This window comes from Pecten maximus, chromosome 18 (genome assembly GCF_902652985.1).
Source record: "Pecten maximus chromosome 18, xPecMax1.1, whole genome shotgun sequence".
In the NCBI taxonomy this organism is placed as follows: Eukaryota; Metazoa; Mollusca; class Bivalvia; order Pectinida; family Pectinidae; genus Pecten; species Pecten maximus.
Window position 1 is genome coordinate 28,790,191 of NC_047032.1, and position 7,031 is coordinate 28,797,221.

The 7,031-nt window shown below is 37.0% G+C and overlaps 1 protein-coding gene across 1 annotated transcript in view; it reads right to left on the minus strand.

Moving 5' to 3' along the window:
* Positions 1–641: 641 nt before the first annotated feature.
* Positions 642–7,031, minus strand: part of LOC117317063 (pantetheinase-like) — a 23,862-nt gene continuing 17,472 nt past the window's right edge. The window contains exon 3 of the transcript XR_004530087.1: positions 642–1,449. The gene's annotated coding sequence lies outside the window, so the exon portion shown is untranslated. The remainder of the gene's footprint in view (positions 1,450–7,031) is intronic.

The window sequence follows — 7,031 nt, forward strand, 5'->3', positions numbered from 1 at the left end:
AATATGTTACATAACATCCACAGAGATATATCTGCTGTTTGTATTTTGATAGAGATTTAACATTATATTTAATTTTAAGAAATTCTAGTATAAGAATTTTGTGATGTTTTTCAAATCGTTGATTACGATTGTTTTTGATACTGATCATATATATATATATGTATACACACAGGCGTCTGCTTCTGGTTAGTATTAATACAAAAAATATATATTATCCCCTACTTAGTAGGAGTAGGGACTAATTTTCTCTCTCTATTAATTCCAACCAGGAGCAGACACCTGCAGTATATATAACATAAGGAGATACAATGTTGATATCTGTAGGTGCATGCTATTGATATGAAAACGAATGTTACATACTTTACAATGTACTTCTGGATAGAAATTGATTGAAATTAAGATAGTATTTCACTTACCTAGATTAATAAAAATGTTATAAACCTGATATTGAACCACAGTACAAAACACAGGTAAATAATCAGATATATGTTTGAAAGGTAATAGCAGGAAAACGTAAACTCATCGAAGATAGATTCTTCTTCTTCTAAAAGCCTTCCTCTCCCGATGTCATATGGCGAGGAAGAAGAGAAACATCGTTCATTTCAAATGTACAGACTTTAAAAAGACATAGAATGGCCAGGTGTGACATTTTTATTGTTAATATGACTACTCATTATACAAAGATAAGTTTATAGATCTGTACACAATCAATGATAATACATGTATTTGACATATGAACACATTACTTAATCAGGCATATGTCAATAAAAATCAATGTATAGGTATTTGTAATCATATTTATATCCAGACAAGAATACTCTAGTCTACATCTAATCATTAATCATTAACCATAACAGAGCAATGTTCGTCCGACTGCCACAGGTGCGTGATTGCCATTATCTCATTTTCTTCTGTCCATACACCATGACCCCGTCTAACGTTGTGTGACACCACGATTTCCTTCCGTCCATACACCATGACCCCGTCTAACGTTGTGTGACACCACGAATTCCTTCCGTCCATACACCATGACCTCGTCTAACGTTGTGTGACACCACGATTGTCTTCCGTCCATACACCATGGCCCCGTCTAACGTCGTGTGACACCACGATTGTCTTCCGTCCATACACCATGACCCCGTCTAACGTTGTGTGACACCACGATTGTCTTCCGTCCATACACCATGGCCCCGTCTAACGTTGTGTGACACCACGATTGTCTTCCGTCCATACACCATGGCCCCGTCTAACGTCGTGTGACACCACGATTGTCTTCCGTCCATACACCATGACCTCGTCTAACGTCGTGTGACACCACGATTGTCTTCCGTCCATACACCATGACCCCGTCTAACGTCGTGTGACACCACGATTGTCTTCCGTCCATACACCATGACCTCGTCTAACGTCGTGTGACACCACGATTGTCTTCCGTCCATACACCATGACCTCGTCTTACGTCGTGTGACACCACGATTGTATTGTAGACTCCGTCACTTTTTTCGAATGGAATTTTTAATCACAAATTTCCTGATATTTATGAGTCACACAAGATTACAAGTGACAGTCATCATCTTTTTGTTCAATAAATTCTATGTCAAAAAGTCTATGAAAGTTTAGCCAACGTTAAGGTGAATAGATACGTCACTATCAAACATATCAAACAATACTCTCTACACTGACCATGATTGGAATTGTGAAGATCAGACTTGTCGCGATTGATTGGGTACCAGGATTCACGTCCGTTGGTGTCATTAATGGAATAAAGTCTTCCATATAAACTCGTTGCCACCAGAGGTGCCTCGAATCCAGTCGGCGCGTTAAGTACTCCATTGTTATACTTCCATCTCCCCATGGAGAGCGCCAGTGATCCATTTCGTGTTAAGAGGACTTCGGGGTAGATGTGAGCGGTGAAATTGTAGCCAGTGATGTGGACACTGAGGAACAAAGTCTTAGAATTCTTAGTTCTTACTCCGCAGCTGTCACTTCCGTTTCCGGAACATTTGAGCAATGTACATACTTGTAGGTACATATAATACCTCCCGGTAGTACCATGTAGGCCGTCAAAGGCACCGAATGCAAATACCTCATCAGTATTGTCTCTGATGTAGTTCAGCTGGCAGCATATTGACCTATGACACACCGTAACATGACCCGAGGTTCCAGAAAGCAGTGTTATGTTGTATAGATCATAATGTAATTTTGTTCTATATATAGGTTCTGTCATCTGAGGCGCATTCAACGTCGGTGTCCGCGGTGGGGGCATAACATCGTCTTGTTTGTGAATGACGGGTAGGTCACTTATAAGTAATTTTCCAGCGGCTTCTTGGTCGTTGTAAACGAATCGTTTCGCTCCCTGTGGAGAGTATATTCCACTGCCATGAAACCTCTTTGGGGGGTAGTTGATGTTAGCAGCAAGGAAATTTACACCCAGGCCAGCTGCAAACGCCGAGTGAAACTCTATGGCAGCCAGAAAAGGGAGCGAGTCCATCCAAGCAGTCGGAAATGCAACATTGCGTACACCGTGGTTGGTAATCAGGTCAACGAGCGGGTCATAATAAAGAACGTCAAAGCAAACTGCCAAGGCAAATACACCGAACGGAGTGTCAAACGTTACTGCTCTATTAACAGGCGGAAAGTCGAAGGCCTTTTCGAAATACAGATTAATTTTATGGTATTTGGCAACGAAAACACCGCGCTTGTCGTATACAACATCAGTGTTGAACTGGTACTGAACTTGGCAATTTGGGTCAAGCGACTCATCACAGGGTTGGCGATCTCCGAAATTTGCGACAATGTAAAGCGAGTTGTTCTTAGCTAAACAACTAAGGTACTGTTGGACCTCTGTGTTTGGATGCTTTTGTGGGTCTTCGCACGGATTCCAAACTTCTTTTTCGGGGTCAATGATATTTTCGAGATATGGTGCTAAATCCTCTCTCGAAAGGCCAAGTCCAAATATACCATTCTCAGGGAATACCAATATGTCGACGCCCTAAATACAAGAAACAAATATTGTTGTTATTAAACAATACACATATTATGTTTGTAGTTTTGTTAATTGAAAGGAAGATAAGGAAATCCAACTAAATATATCGGAAAGTACATAGATAGGAAAATACAAACTGTTGATAAGAGTAAACTACCAATAAAGCATTTAAATTCCAATACATTTTATATTTATTGTAATCGATAATATGCAGATAACCATATTCATGTTTTATAGATTTTGTTGAAATTTTGCCGGAGTCACCCAGGGCAGAGGAGCGGACCAAATAGAGAAAGTCCAAAAGTCGAGTGTTTTTCAATTGAATTGAACTTATATAACTAATTACATTGAAGGGTTTTGCCACCATCACTGAATTAGTCAGGGATGAGCTATGCGGGCCCTTAGGGCGTCGTGTTCTAGGAGTTAGATTTAAGTGGAGTAGACAAAATAGAGTTACATGCATGCATATGCCACGTGATATAAGTTGTATTACTACAATGGGCCTTATTAAGACGGGTCGCGTGAGGTGAATCATGTAATAAGATTATGGTCGGTGCAATATGAGAACATGCCTATACCAAATCCTACTTATAGAATGTAATTCAATCTTTCCTTATCACAATGTAACAAGCATTTTCATTGGCATAGAATTTATATCATTATCCCATAACATAAACATTACGTCGCAGGTATTGTGTAGAGTACATATGTATATTAAATTATGCTATGGAGATACATTTTGTATAACAAAGAAAAACAGAGTGTACTGTCATCATAAACTCCTTTTTTTGTGTATTCGAGTCAATCCTTAAATATCTTTATCTCAAAATGTCATCGTGCAAGTAACAAAGAATCTATTAATACTGTAAATTATTCTTTATTCTACCCTATTTGATTAGTATCTGAGATAAATATCATGGTAAGTGATACAATCCATGCATTATCCTCTTCATAATTGTTTGGACTACCATATGAAGTAGGCTGATTACATTACCAAACATGTGAGAGGCAGATTTATAAAAAAAAATTAGTCCAGCAATAAGTGTATATTGCGGAATATAAACAAAGCCTTGACGCTCATCTAACCAGTAAATCGGGTACATCTTGCTGTACAACTACAGCGAGAAAATTAAATTACCGTTTGATATTTGAATTATCCATTAAAACATTTTGAATATGTTTCAGGACCCTGTTATAGATCAATCATAGAATGTCACATGTCAAAAAGTCAAATTAAATACCATATATGATTACACTCAAGGCCTATAAATAGGTCACCAAAAACCACCTGTGCATTTTCCCCTTAATTATATCATAAGTGTTCAACTTTAGTTTCATGACCACATCTCTCACCAAAGGTCACAGGTCAAATAGGTCACCAGCTCTTACCATATTAAAATTATATACATATAAAATGCCTTCACAGTTTTATTAAAATATGAATTTGTATCAACTTACTTGCCAATCAATTAATATCAAATTCCAATCCAATGGATACTCCAGGGGTAAAAGATATACATTCACTAATAATCCCAAGTAAACAAGAAACGACTTAAGTTAATGAATTCCAGTGAATAGATTGCACTAAATTTCCTTTCAGAAGTAACCAAAATGAATCAACATAATCAAGAGTTATGGAAAATAAATGCACAACAATTAAAAAATCTCTTTAAAAAAGATAAACGCCATAGTTTTAATCTTTGTTGTTATAATGTCAAACTTCCGGATGAAATAAATTAACGAACTAATGCGTTGAATCATTTTTGGTGATAATAAGACTGAATTTGAATCAGGAATATAATTTCATTAATATGTCAATTAAAAAGATACATCAACTTTGCATTCAATTTTAAGTTTGTTTCGTTTTTAACTGCATATCTGCATTTTGCATTTACCGCTACATTGACCAATCACATACTTCATCTTGACAAGTAACGCCACCTGTCGCGTCATATCCGGGACCAAAACAAATTATACGGCTATGCCGAAAACATTTCTAACTGTTACCAGCTAAACTACGAAGCCAAACTAAGTTAAACTACTTGACACTTTCCAAAACTCTTTCTCTAAACTTGGCACTTAAAGCATTGCTGTCGATAAGACCTACTTATAGTCTCCATCAACACCTGCTCCAAGTCTCTCTACAATCTCCCTCTTTGAACTCAATTCTTAGCTCCCTTTCCAACTACTCTACGTTAACAGGCATTTATATATTGACGGCAAAACTATTATATATTTTTGACCAGTGATAACCTTTGATAATTACTTAACTCTACTACCGAGACTGTATATGTATGAACTTAACCACTTAAAACAATCTAATAATATAATGACATCATGATCAGGTTCTATATATACAACCTCTGGAAACATACACAGAAAGTGACAATAAACAGATCATAACCACATAACCATTTATACCAGAGCACTGGAATCTATTTTGATATAGCAGCCTGCGAATGATACGATGGCTGACAAGAGCATGACGACAAGATATGAATGTTCACATAGTTTTGTACCCGGTACACGTTTGTATGGTACTTAATGATGTGACAATTCACATGCGTGGTACATACAGATTTAAAAACAAAAGAGCACTCTTTATTTTTACATGTACATGTATGTTGCCAACAGCCGATATCAGCTGCTAAAATTGTCTAAATTTTAATCTTTCTATTCCGCGGTACACCTTTGCATGGTACAAATAAAAATGAAAGCATTTCCGTTTTTTGTACCATGCAACAGGTTTTTTATTTCTTTTTGTACCACTTACAACTAGGTATAGCAAATATACCACCAGAGCATTGCGATATTCTTATCGGACGGTATGACGAGAACTGACTCCGAATAGTAAATCTTTGACGGAAAAACAAGACGTAAAGCTTATTATAAGTCACTGCTGATGGAAAACAGAGTTTATAACAATGAGAAATCGTAGTGAGGTATCGCCCCTAAGTGGTATCATAGAGGTCGCTACACTCAAGTTGGTTTCCGGTTAACGCGACGCCAAGTAAAATGAACCAGGTCAGCGAAGCGTACATGTAAACAAACGTATGAGTCATCATGCCAAATACAATTTGCGCAGTTCCGGAATGCGATGAGACGGGCGACCACATTATCCCTTTAAATAAGCAAAGGAGAGATCAATGGATCCACGCTATCCGGAGGGGAGAGACCAAGTTTAAAAAATGGTGTCCACCAAAATACAGCTATGTCTGTAAGAACCATTTTTCTGACGATGACTACGTGTCCCTTACATATCACGGTAAGGCTTAAAAATTAATATAATCATTGTTTTCACGATCAGAATAATAGAGAAGAATATGAAACTTTAATTATGCATCGAAAAGTCTCGTTTAAATGGTGATACACAGCTGCAAACTGCTTTATGCATGGCATTGAACCAGAGCAAAGATCGTTTTTATGCATAGATTTCTATATGAACGTGGAAAATTTCTCCCCCTTCGTTTTAGACACGTGTATATTGTAGTGATAGGAATTAAAAAATAACCATTTTTTCCAGTAATCGCTACACATGGCTAGATAATAATTATGTGGTTGTAATTCCCTGAAAACATGAAGCTTCGTGGTTTTCACAAACAATTACTAGAATTTGTTATGTAAGTTACAATACTAATTAAGTAAGTTTGTGGTAGCAGATAAGATGCAATAACATTTACAACACTCTTTATATACATTAATGTAATCTTATCAGTAACTGGCGTTATAAAAATTGCATAATTAGTTGACAGAAAATATTTGTTTCATTCAGGTACCCCTGCTGCAGTTCGAAGGCTGAAGAAAACGGCTGTCCCAAGCATATTTGCATGGACCAGTATATCGCACCTGATCATCAAGCCAGGAAAAACCGACTGACAAAAAGACAGTTACTTAAAGATCTAACAAATTCAAGCAATATTGATATGTCCAGTAACATTTTGTTAAATGAGGATGCAGAAACTCAACATGGATGTTGATTGTAATGATGGAAATGTGCATGTTACAAATTTTGAGACTGTTGGAGATGATCATGATTCCAGTATTT